Source organism: Cornus florida, unplaced genomic scaffold, assembly GCF_030987335.1.
Source record: "Cornus florida cultivar Cherokee Brave unplaced genomic scaffold, ASM3098733v1 CherokeeBrave_3.0.0_Hap2_Chr11, whole genome shotgun sequence".
Classification (NCBI taxonomy): domain Eukaryota; kingdom Viridiplantae; phylum Streptophyta; class Magnoliopsida; order Cornales; family Cornaceae; genus Cornus; species Cornus florida.
In genome coordinates this window covers 113136589-113151193 of record NW_026775581.1, presented here as the reverse complement: position 1 = coordinate 113151193, position 14605 = coordinate 113136589, and positions in this window count along the sequence as shown.

Genomic DNA, 14605 nt, shown 5'->3' with positions numbered 1-14605 from the left:
GGTAAAAAAATCAAATTTACTAACATTCAGTTATTTTACTGTAAATTTTATTTTTTAACTCCTCCTCCTGAAAGATGAGAATATTATATTATTAGTTTATATGTAATTTGGTCATGTCATGATTATTTTTTTTTTCGTTACATTTAAACAATCAACTGATTCTAATGGTAAGTATTTATGAAATTCAAAATTTTCCAAGATTTATAAAATTGAAATCAGACCATTAATTGGGCAGAGATTAACTGTTCAAGCATAAATATGGAACAATGTGCTTATATTGGTTCCGAACTTCCGAGTTGATAATCAGTCCAAATTGCACTCCAACATTAATTTAAGGCGGGTAAGTTGGGATTGGGCCTCGCCTCCATCAACCATTGAGGCAACTGGGATTGGACCTCGCCTCTACTGGACTAACGTCAGCTTGGGCTTATAAAAGCTGATAGGAAACAATATTTAACCACCTTTCATTGTCATTGACACACACACAAATATACGTAGTAATAAATAAATATGTAATCACAAATTAATTTTTAGGAATAAAAAAAAAAAAATCTGAGGCCATGGCGTTTTGAAAGAGGTTTGTAGCTATGGGTCTTAGTTTGTAGTGAGTTTTAGAAAAAAAATATGAGTTGGCCCCACAACCCAAGTGTATAGAGAATTTTAGAGGCTCCAATCCCAAAGCCCGTAAAATATTTCACTTGGGCCCTTTAATTCGGTTGAAATAAGCCCAGATTTGAATAGGAAAATAAAACCCATTAGAATACATGTGACGTATTAATAAAATAGGAATACTATAATTAAATAGAACCTTTCCACATTATTTTACATTAAATAATTGATCTCAAACTGGAATCTACTACATACTTGTGCTTATAATCTAAATCTACCTTATCCTTTACAGTCTACACCAATTAATTGTAAAAATTTTTATTAAATTTTTTTTTTTTGTCTGTTTGGTGGGAAGGTAAAACAATTGTAACATCTATTTAAGTTTGAAAATATGTGTTTTTGGTTTGCAAGCTTGAATCGCTCAATGAAGTTGATATGTGGTGACTTCATAGTTGTTGACCCAAAATTAAATAATTCTTTTTCTTTTTCCTGGGTAAATAAAATTAAATAATTCTTTCAAGCTGGTTTGTGTTTTTTGAGAATTAATCAAGCTTTAATCTCGGCTAATACACTATGCACAATTTGTGTAGATATATGTAGTGGAAGACAGTTGCATGCAATATTTTGGATCTTGTCAACTTCTGAGAGTTATTTATTTTCTAAAAAGAAATTGTTGGTGAAACCGTCCAAAAAATATAGGCCTCAACTTAGTCTGAAGCATTGAAAATTGTCGTCTCAAGGGTTTCATTTCATCCATGTGCAAGGCCCCCCCGAAGAATTGGAAACCGCATAATCTCAGCTGGCAACACACAGGGTGGCGGTGACTTGTGTGCTTTGAGAGTTGGGTCTCTTCACGCATCTGTGATGGTGACCATGGATCCAGAAAGTCTAATTCTTCAACCTTGTCTTATGACAAAAGGATTATCTTTAATTTGCTTTTTCTCCTCAAAACTTTAGACTCATTTGCTTGGTTGGAACTTGGGATCAAGCGATGAGTGATATTCCGTACAAGCAAATTGAATAATCATTCTAAGACTGACACCGTTGCCTACCCATCCTTCTTGACAAGCCCGTAGGGGGTTTACTGCACAAGGCCCCTGCAGAGGAAAGCTTTCTCCCAGCGAATATAAGATACTTAGCTCCGCACAACATAGGGATTAGTACGCTTTCGTTCTATAGTTATTAGTTCATGCTATGGGTTGGTCTTTTTTTTTAATCCTAACCCGAAAAAAATTAACAAGTCACACACTAAACATAGCAATTATATCAAATGGGGCTAACGTGGGATCCGCTCAAGGACCTACTGGTTTAGGTAAATATCTAATGCGTTCCCCGACTAGAGAAGTCATTTTTGGAGGAGAAACCATTGAAATGCGTTTTTGCTTTCAGTTTTATGTTCTGCTCTAAACGATGCCCATGAGTGAGCTTATAGGAATGCTTTATTTTGATGAACCAACCGGACAATTACAAACAGCAATCCATATTATGCAAGGAGACATTACTTTTGCTAATTCGAATTGAAGGATGATATAAAATCTGTCTATTTCCGGCATCATATCCATAGTTTGCGTATTCATCATAGTTAGCAGCCGATTCAATACATTTCTTATGTACCCATAGATGCTATATTGGATTTGAATTGGATTTAGGATCAATCTATATTGCTTGACTGCCTCCATTATATTGTTGCTAGCAAATACCACTATTTTTGGTTTTGGATCTTCCAAATCGTTCCTGCAGGAGATCCGGACTCATTTTTTTCTGATCCTTCGATAAAAAGATTTATTCTCTTCATGAAAAATAGGAGGTAAAACCAATAAAGATTTCTTTTTCGATTCATTCCATTATATTGACAATTTCCAAAACTGTTCATACTATGATCAGAGTCTAATGGCAGTTGGGCAAGTATGCCCCTATCGTCTAGTGGTTCAGGACATCTCTTTTTCAAGGAGGTAGCGGCGATTCGACTTCCCCTGGGGGTAGGGTGTAGGGTACTACAAAAGAAAATTGATCGTGGATTATCAATAGGCCTCAAATTGATTCTTGCTGGTTCGATGCCCGAGCGGTTAATGGGGACGGACTGTAAATTCCTTGGCAATATGTCTATGCTGTTGATCTTCGATCTCAAGGAAAATGGTGTCTAGTTGCTTACTCCGTGAGTTTTTAGATGAAGAATGAAAGTGGATAGGCGAAAAAGTAGGAATATTTGATTGTTGACTTGGCTGGCGATTCAGCATTGACCACTCGGGGATCTTTGCCTACCTACCTTAGCCCTTATAAAAAGAAAACTGATTCTTGAACCCCTTTCACGCTCATGTCACGTCGAGGTACTGCAGAAGAAAAAATTGCAAAAGGCCCCTAAGTGACCGCTAAGTGATAAAGGAGGTAGGGGTGCAGAGACAGTCAGGGGGTAGTATGGGATCTGTAGTTAGGGAGAAAATTACCTGTTTGGTTGAGTATGCTACCAATAAATTTCTACCTCTTATTATAGTATGTGCTTCGGGAGGGGCACGCATGCAAGAAGGAAGTTTGAGCTTGATGCAAATGATTCCTCTATCCGTAGAGTACATTGAATGTACAGAAATGGCTATAACAGAGTTTCTCTTATTCGTATTAACAGCTAGCACCTGTGGTTCTACTTACCAAACTTCTTTACGGGTGGTACCCTCAATCTCACGATGATGCGTCACCCACATACTTAAAAGGATTTCCATACGATTATCACTCAGGGCTACCATCACACTAGATAGATATTATATTTATGGAATACGATTCACTTTCAAGATGCCTTGGTGGTGAAATGGTAGACACGCGAGACTCAAAATCTTATGCTAAAGAGCGTGGAGGTTTGAGTCCTCTTCAAGGCATAATATTGAGAATGCTCATTGAATGAGCAATTCAATAAGAGAGCTCGGTCCCATTGGGGGTTCGCTATGCCAAAAGTGAGAGAAACCCCATCCCTCTCTTTCCTTTTTTTCGTCCCCATATCGCCACACGGGAGACATGTCTGTCTATGAATAACTGCATGCATTGCACGGTGGATGTGAAGAAGTAGACCATTATTCCGGCAATAATGAGCCAAACTAGTAAATTTTATATGATTTTCACATATCTATATTTATTTTTTATGAAGAGAATATTATCTAGAGAAAAAATAGATAGATAATGAGAACCTACTAACACGATCGCTGGATCCAGATTGAATCTAAGTTCATAAACCACTTCACTTGTAATGAGTTTGGTGTTGGGATTTATATGCCCTGGCATAGCAAATTCCTATCTGGATTGTATTGACATATGTTCCTGACATATCTGAAATATTTATGATTTATATAATTGGTGAATTCAATGTATTATGTTTCGATTCACTATGAAATTGATAGTGTCCAGTTAATTGCAAGAAATATTTATATATATGTATGTGATGACAATCAATGCATGATATATAAATAGTAATTATAAATTGTTCATAGTCGGTAATTATGGATGGACTCATAATTAATTAAGACTTGAACTGGATCCGCGTTAGGTTGAGATATATTGCGAGAGCCGTCATATGCAATTACTCCCTATCACCGTCATGGCATTTGACTCTTAAGTATGAGAAAAGTATAGACTCTTTTATTAATTAATAATTACTTTGATTTGTTCGGCGGATTCTTCGGGATCCTTAGACCGACACTTTGGGTAGTTATATAATTAATAGTTAGAGGGTTATATTTTCAATATTTCCATCATTGCTACTTGTATTTATTTTGTATTGATTATGGTTGATCACAAAGTAAATTCGAAGGCCTTCGTGTGTTTTTAGACAAAATGATTTATTATATATTTATTTATTTAAATTATTATTTTTGTCAAACAAATGTTTTATTGTGATCGAGCCAGAAATAATCAAAGGTACCAAAATAAATATATTAATTAAGTAGTCGGATTGATGGCTATATTTATCCGATAACTAATTATGCATAGAGGGGTCAAAGTGCAATATTGACTTAGAGGTTATTTATTATTTAATTGGAGTTCAATTAATTTCTTTTAATGGAGTAGAAATTAATTTATGAATTAATTGAATTGGGTCCATGGACCGGGCCAATTATTAATTCATTGTAGCCAATAAAATAATAGGCCCAATGGATTCTCACTCATAGCCCAACTTGATATTGGAATCATATTAGATTTGAGACATATGAATTAGAGATGGAGAAGGATTTGTTGTTTCCTTTTCTTTATTTTTATGTTGCCTATAAATATACATGGTCTATGTATATTTTAGGGTGTGATTTTTATGAGAAGGAAAAAGGAATAAATTTTCTCTCTCTAGAAAATTAGGGTTTATGTTCTCATCTAATGGAGGCTCCCACAAGCCTAGTTTTCCAAGGTCATTCATGGAGGCTTATGAGTGATTCCTAAAGGCAAGACCATTACCAAGAAGATGGAGATCCATGGAAAAGATGTCTAGCAAAAGGGATCTACAATAAGTGAGAACATTCACTTTAGAGGAGAGATCTGAGGTTTACTCAAACCTTGATGTAAGTATTCAATCTTTTAGTTGAATAATACATCATATTTTATTTTTTTTTGCATAAAACTTGTCTCTATGTGATGAATCAAGATTTATGAATTTAAATCCCTCGAAAAGTTTTTAAAACTAGCACGTTTCCCAACAGTGGTATCAGAGCATGGTTTGATTCATTACTAGAGATCATGATTTTATGAAAATCATCATTCATGGATCCAAAATTATATTCATATATATTTTTATTGATGTATGTTGATGTATGATTTAATATGTTGATATATATTGATACATAATGATGTATGAATGATTGTGAATGATTGATGATGTATGGTTGGGCCATGGATGAAGCTTATAGGTTAAATGAATGTAATTTTATCTTTGGATGAATGTAATTAAGGCTTTGATTTAGCCGTTTGAAAGTTCAATGATGTAATTTAATTTTTTCCATTGTATATCAAATTGTAAATTTATTTAAAGCCATGTAATCTTCATCAAAGGATGCTATGAAGCTTCAAGAAGGTCCAAGAGGGTTAAATTAGGCTTCAGAAATTTTCTGGGATTTTTTAGCAATTTTTCGGAATTTTTCTGGAATTTTTTAAGGCCTAATTTAATTTCTGAAAATTTTTATTAATTTTTCTGGATTTTTCGGCGTTTTTCCGGTGGCCGGAGCATCACCGGCGGCGAGAAGAGACGTCGGAGGAGGCTAGAATCAAGTGTAGTGCATGTGGGGTGAGCCTGGCGCGTGAGGAACACGCGCCAGGAGGTGACATATGCTGGCGCGTGCATTGCACGCGCCAGCCAAGTGCGTATGGCCTCCACGCGCGTGCAGGCGCGTCCCACGCGCCCCAGGCGCATGCCAGCGCGTGGGGGCGCGTGGCTTCACCTGCAGAATGCCCCAGGCGCGTGTGAGCGCGTGTGGGGCCCTCCAGTCGCGTTCCAAGCAGTGTTTTGCTTCTCCTAGCGCGTATCAACCTCCTGCGGGTGTTTACAAGCTGATGGAAGATCCTCGCGCAATACTTAGAGTAATTAAATGTTAAAAGCTGAATCCATTGGCCATTTAATTTGCTTTATCTGTCATTTATTGTTGTATGTGATGCATGAAATAATTAATTGCTAATTATTATTGTTCATGCATTGGATCCATGATATTTATTTAAATGGCTTGATTTATATTAATTAAATTATGAAAATTAATTGGATTAGATTACTAATTAATTTGAGGGCACTTATTGGGAAACTAAAAATTATTTTTGTAAATTATTTTTAAAGTGTGCTTCAAATTAAATATTAGTGAATCGTTTAAAGTTCAAATATTTTCTAAATTTAATTGGATTAAAATCAAGACGTTTTGCATGCATTATATCATGTAAATGAATAAAATGAAAACCCTAATTATGAATGATTAAAAATTGAGTGGGAGCGGGGATTTTTATACATTGCCCCATGGCCTTTGTTATTAACACCATTGTAATTAGATCTTCAAAAATAAGGCCCCACACATGATTTGAAGAGTCTTAATATTACAAGAATGGTTGTCTCATGAAAATACAAATATTAAATGTTCATTGTAATTAGATCTTTAAAAATAAGGCCCTACGCATGATTTAAAGAGTCTAGATTATAATGACAACATATTTAATGTTTAATTTTTCGTTAGAGTTTTAATAACGTTATACACTCAATCTAAAATCAATAGTGTTAGCTTCCCAACGAAGTGGTCTATACTAGGTGATTTTAGAAAGGCTAAATTAAATCGGGAATCATTTCATTTGATAGACAAGGCATTGTCTTAAGAGATATGGAAATGATGGGATTTGCCCGCCAATAGCAATAATGAACTTCGCCAACCGAATAAGTTATTGGCGTATTGGTTATTCGATTTTTCATGCAGTGGTTAAGGGACCCACATATTATTATTTTAATGGAAGTGCTCACCTAATAGTAAATGAATCTCAACAATAGTAATAATGAACTCCTCCAACGGGATAAGTTATTGACATATTGATTGGTTGATTTATTATGCTACAAAGTTGAGGGACCCGCATTAATTAAAAGGGATTGTTCATCAATAATGATAATGATCTCTTGTTCGATTGAGATTTATTATATTATGTGGTTAACAAACTCATTTTAATTTTAAATATGCATGACAGAATTAATAATTCACCTTGCATGTTGTATGAATGCATTTATATTCAGATTAATTATGTCTACTCCAGTTTATCTGCTTGCTTACATATTTTATGATATTGGACCTTATTTATAATGACTGAAAAATGAACTTAGATATTTTATTCACAACGTAAGGGTACAAAATGTGTTTATTACTCCTATACCTATCTCTTTTACTTTGAGATACTAAATTTGACATTAATGCTTTTAATAAATTAGATAAGGCAAATGATATGACTTGGTGCAATATTCTAGAGTTTAGCTCGAATATACTCCAAAGCTAACATTTGTATTATTTTATTTTCTTCAAGTATCATATTAAATGTCAATGAGATATTTTGGTGAGATTAGATAGAGCATATGCCTAAGTACTGTGTCAAATTTAAATACCATCAAGATAGCCTGATGAACTCCAGTTTGAAATCAAATTTTGGAAAATGATTGTTTATTATTTAAAAATTAGCTGGAGATCAATAAGGCTGACTTGGGTGGTAAGTTTCAAGTTGACATGATTATTGCCTTATTACCAAACTCATTTGACTCTGTTAGAGTGAACTAAATAAGGAATCAGTTTGAGTTCACACTCGCTGATATTCTTATAGAATTGGTAACAGATGAAGGGATAATCAAGAGTATGGGCGTTCCTATCAATCTAACCTAGTCTATACCATCTTCTTCTAGGCCCAAGTGGATGGGCAAAGCAAAGAAGAAGGATGATAATAGGACTAGGCTAGCACAAAACATAGGCATCTAAAAGGTTAAAGGGAATAAGGCAGTGTATGTTGAGGGCGAATGAAACTGTTTCTTTTGCCGTTAACTAAGACACTAAAGGACAAACTGTCTAAGCAATGACGTGGCATAGGAAAATATATATTTAATCATTGAGCCATGTTATGTGGTTGTATCTATTGATTCCTGATGGATAGATTCTGGAGCCACTAAACATGTTTGCAATTTATTGTAAGGATTTCAGGAATCCAGAAGCCTTGATGATATGGGTATATATTTATCTTTTGACCTGATGCCAAGGTTGTAGCTAAGTCAGTGGGAGTATTACATCTGAAAATAGAGAGTATGAGGATATTAGTATTAGAGAACTATTTTTATGCACAGAAGTTAGACGCTATCTTATTCTTGTTTCACTTGTGGTTTATAAAAACTGTGTTGCTATTTTGTAAAAGTGGTTTTATAAAATTGAATAGATATGCAATTACTTCTGGTGTGTTGAAAGATGGTTAATATACTATAATCACAAACTCTTAAAGATTTGCAGGATGTAGAAACTAATGTTGCATCTTCTAGATTGAATGTTAAGAGCAAATTTGTTATTCCTGACTCATTGTATTTTTAATGTCTATTTTTGGGTTGTTATCAATCAAAATAAGATTCAAAGATTGGTCAAAGAAGGTTAATTACCTAGTAAGGCAGGGGAGCCTAAACCAAACTTGTGAACCCTGTTTTGAAGGATAGATAACTCTTAGGGCTTAATCAGCCAGATGAAATAGACATAAAGGACAATTGGAGTCGGTACACACTGACACGTGTGGTCTTATGAACATCCAACCAATATTACTCACGTTTTGGATAAGTTTATCTGATGCAACACAAGTCTTAAACTCTTGGTATTTTCTGAGAAGGTTAAGACTGATGTGGAACACATATTAGGTAAACTTGTCAAGACACTTCGATCTGATCGAGGATATGAGTATTTCTTGGGATAGTGCAAAGACTATATGGTCAATGAGGGTATGATGTACCAGTTTTCCGCAATTGACGCTAAATGTATTTAGGTGTCAAATAGGAATAACAGAATTCCACTTAACATGGGTAGATCTATGATCAGCTATGCTACATTATCTCTTTCATTTAAGAGTTTAGCGTTAATGACATCGATGCGCATTATGAACTGCATTCCATCTTAGTCTGTCTCAAGGATACCGTTGAGCTGTATTTTTGACTAAATATTAGTTTGAATCATATGCACATATGGGGTAGTCTTGCACATGTGCGCTTGATATGGACAAGTAATTTGGAAGCAGATCATAGGCATGCTAGATTTGATAGCTACTCTAAATGTCACTAGGATGGATTATTTTATGATCTCAAAGATAAAAGTTAATTGTTTTGACTCACTGTTTATCTATAGGAGAATCATATTATGAATCACATACTTAGTAGCATAATGTTAGAGAATTTGGTATGAGTACCAGATGTACCACATGTGAACACACTTATTATAGAGATTGAGAATAATATATGAATTCCCTATTGATGCGTTAGCATCATCTATTACACAGATTCTTGCATCGGTACATTGATGTAGTGGGAGGATTATCATCCAATTCGACAGAATCATGTTTTTAGGTGAGACCATTATGGACATCCCTGTTAAACATGAGTTGGACCCAGTAAGCTACACGGAAGCGTGAACCGATGTGGATACAGATCGTTTTGGTGAGTTACTATGAAATCAGAGTTGGAATCTATGTATTCTAATAAATTCTGGGATCTTGTAGAACTTTCTAGTAGGGTGATTCCTATGGAAGGCAAGTTAATCTACAAAAAGATACCAGAAGATTTCTTAGTGAATAAATCATGAGTGTACAAGGGAATGTCATTATTTTTCTTAATTCTATATATTGATGACATCCTACTCATTTATAATGACGTGGAAGTTTTGTCATCAATTAAAAGGTAGTTGTTCAATTACTTTTAAATGAAGGATTTTCAAGATGTAAGCTATATTCCTAGGATCAAGCTTTTGCAAGATCAGGTTAAAAGGAAAATAGGCTTATCTTAATAATCCTACATTGATAAAGTTTTGACCAGGTTTGGTATGCATAACTCAAAGAATGAGTTCTTGCTTTATTGATATGGATGGCTCTCTCTAATAAGTAGTTTTTCAAGACTATCAAAGGAGATTGAGCAAATGGGACTGGAACAATATGTTTCGGCATATGAGAGTCTCATATATGCCATGGTCTATACCAAACAGGACATCCGCTACATAGTAGGGATAGTCAGTAGAGATCAGTCCAATACTGGACTTGACAACTGGTCTATTGTGAAAAAATATCATTAAGTACCTAAGGAGAACCAATGATATCATATTCATTTATGGATGTGATGATATGGTCCTAGTCAGGTATGCTAGTTCTGATTTTCAATCAGAAGTAGATACTATGAGGTTCATGACTCAGTGTAAGTTCACTTAATGGAAGGGAGATCAGTTGGTAGATTGTTAAGCAGATTTCAACTGCTGACTCAAACCTGTAGGTGGAATATATTGCAGCCTTAAAGGCGGCAAAGGAAGCCTATTAGTTTGATCTCACTGATTTAGAGGTTGTGGAGTATACTAGCCTGCCTATTGAGCTATGTTGTGACAATAGTGCAGAAGTAGTCCAAACCAATGACCCAAGGTTCCATAGAGGAACAAGATACACTGAGAGGAAGTATCATGTTCTACATGATATTGTCCGGCAAGAAAATGCACTTGTAGTTAAAACATTGCATTGGAACACAACTTTGTTGATCCATTATCAAAGGTGTCATTGATCAATAATTTTGATCATCATCTGGATAACATTGGAGTTAGGTGCAATTTGAATTGGCTATGAGGGCAAGTGGGAGCTGTTGGGATTTATATGCCCTGGCATAGCAAATTCCTATCTGGATTGTATTGACATATGTTCCTGACATATCTGAAATATTTATGATTTATATAATTGGTGAATTCAATGTATTATGTTTCGATTCACTATGAAATTGATAGTGTCCAGTTAATTGCAAGAAATATTTATATATATGTATGTGATGACAATCAATGCATGATATATAAATAGTAATTATAAATTGTTCATAGTCGGTAATTATGGATGGACTCATAATTAATTAAGACTTGAACTGGATCCGCGTTAGGTTGAGATATATTGCGAGAGCCGTCATATGCAATTACTCCCTATCACCGTCATGGCATTTGACTCTTAAGCATGAGAAAAGTATAGACTCTTTTATTAATTAATAATTACTTTGATTTGTTCGGCGGATTCTTCGGGATCCTTAGACCGACACTTTGGGTAGTTATATAATTAATAGTTAGAGGGTTATATTTTCAATATTTGCATCATTGCTACTTGTATTTATTTTGTATTGATTATGGTTGATCACAAAGTAAATTCGAAGGCCTTCGTGTGTTTTTAGACAAAATGATTTATTATATATTTATTTATTTAAATTATTATTTTTGTCAAACAAATGTTTTATTGTGATCGAGCCAGAAATAATCAAAGGTACCAAAATAAATATATTAATTAAGTAGTCGGATTGATGGCTATATTTATCCGATAACTAATTATGCATAGAGGGGTCAAAGTGCAATATTGACTTAGAGATTATTTATTATTTAATTGGAGTTCAATTAATTTCTTTTAGTGGAGTAGAAATTAATTTATGAATTAATTGAATTGGGTCCATGGACCGGGCCAATTATTAATTCATTGTAGCCAATAAAATAATAGGCCCAATGGATTCTCACTCATAGCCCAACTTGATATTGGAATCATATTAGATTTGAGACATATGAATTAGAGATGGAGAAGGATTTGTTGTTTCCTTTTCTTTATTTTTATGTTGCCTATAAATATACATGGTCTATGTATATTTTAGGGTGTGATTTTTATGAGAAGGAAAAAGGAATAAATTTTCTCTCTCTAGAAAATTAGGGTTTATGTTCTCATCTAATGGAGGCTCCCACAAGCCTAGTTTTCCAAGGTCATTCATGGAGGCTTATGAGTGATTCCTAAAGGCAAGACCATTACCAAGAAGATGGAGATCCATGGAAAAGATGTCTAGCAAAAGGGATCTACAATAAGTGAGAACATTCACTTTAGAGGAGAGATCTGAGGTTTACTCAAACCTTGATGTAAGTATTCAATCTTTTAGTTGAATAATACATCATATTTTATTTTTTTTTGCATAAAACTTGTCTCTATGTGATGAATCAAGATCTATGAATTTAAATCCCTCGAAAAGTTTTTAAAACTAGCACGTTTCCCAACATTTGGGACCTACATGTATGTGAGGGGAGGCATTTTTTTGGATGGGACCCTAAATGGGCTTCACCCATACATGTCCAAAACCTTTCCGCATTTAGATTCAATATAAGTCTTTTCTAAATGTTTTCTTTTGTTCCACAACACTACAGTGGGACTCCCAAATACAAGGGCAAGCAACCTAATCATTGTGCTATGAAGGGGTTTGCAAAAAAAATTATGCTTAGAATATCTCCAATTATTGTCTATATTTTTTTGTGTTGGACTAATTATTTTTAACTCCAATCGTTGTTTTATACCTTTTTGTGTATATCTGCAAATAACAACTAATCATGTATCATGTCCAATATCCCATATAACTTTTACAAACTTAACTAATATATGGTTGATTCTTTAATGAAATGAGAAATAAGGAGGAGAGGAAAAATATGTTGATGTGTATAAAAGTTCTGTGCAAAATACACAATAATTTTACACATTAGTGAGGTGGCGATGCATCTTAACATATTATTGGTGATTAAAAAAAAAAAAAAATTACAAAAAGTTTTTTACACATTATGTATATTTTATATATATATATATATATATATATATATATTGTAACACAATATTGGTGATGCTCATATTAATTTACACAAATTGCTTGACTTTTAGGAGGGGGAAAAAAAAACCAGAAGGGGGAAAGACATACATACACATCTTAAATGGTCAAGTTGTAAGCAAAAAAAAACAAATTAAACTTCTTGCTGGTAATGATCACGGCAACGCCTAACTTTTTCAATCACCTAATAGCTTTCTATTTAGAGAACCAAACTCTTCATTCCTTAATTACAAAACACTTTGGAGTTGCCGACTATCCATCCCATTCACTGTTAGGTAATCGACTTATTCTCCATCAATGGAGCCAGAATTAATTGAGCATGTGATTCTAATATATACTGTATCTTTCACACAACACTTTTTGTGTAAATATAGCCAAAACCAGGTCTCTACTCAATCTACATCTCCCAAGATATGTTAGATATATGACTTTTAAGTGTGCAATTTACAAGCACACATATTACGATGTGATTTGTGAACAATGTGGTCAACTCCTTATAATCAGTAATTCCAACAGTACGAGTTAGCTTCATGATTTTTAATATATGCTTTCATTTTTTCCATTCATCATCATATATTATTATTATTATTATTTATTATTATTATTATTTTTTAACAAGACAAGAAGTATTAGAAGTTAGATAAATAGATGTAGAGAGTCGAAATCTAACACTTCAAAATCCACCAAATGCACTAACTCACGGTACTATCAAGGCATCTCTCCATTCTCCGTCTTCTTCTTCTTCTTATTCTTCATCATCTATATATATAACAAATACTTTGAGCCAATTCAAGGACCCAAAAATATATATTCTTTGATGTGTATGGGGTAGGTGGCTTTCTCTAAATGTCCAGAGTTGTCATGACAAGATTTTGGGTCCATGAATTGGCTCAAAGTATTTGTTGTTAAACGTTGATGTAGTTGCTTTGAAATTAAGAAAAGAAAAACTGAAGTTTAGAACCCCACGTCTCTCTCTTTCTCGCTAGTTGACCACCTAGTATCAACTTAGTTGGGTGAGACTTGATTGAGAGCAATGTTCAATGAGCAAATGATTCAATTCTTGAAACTTTTGAAGGAGGGAAAAAAAAAAAAAAAAAATTGTAAAAATTATGATCTTAATGACACTAAAGAAACGGAACATTTACCGAAGAAGATCTATTTCAACTATCGAAACTCTAGAATTCACTGGGTTTGATGGAAAAGAGAAAATTCAAATTTTTATTTATGAAAATACTCTCCAATTAGGCTGAGCATTATAGTTATAAAGTATTTATAATGACCAACCCAAAAAAAAAAAAAAAAAAAAAAAAAGCCACTAGCAGATTTAGCTAGCAGCAAATTACCTCTAAAAGTCACGAAAATTAACAAATGAGGTAAAATCACAAAATTAAACTGACTGACAAAAATTCAAAACAAACTGACTTCAAATTTCGAACCTAAACAATAATAATGAGTAATTAAAAAAGAAATTCGATAAGAATGGTCGAATTTCGAGTTTAAATGAGACCCATTCTCCTGGATTATAAATTATGGCCTTTCTAAGTTTGGTCTACATTCCTACTAGTTTCAACTGGACTTTTAATGGTATCACATTCCAGAAAATCCAATGTCATAAAGGCATACCAAATTGAAACAGAACATTTTTTATTT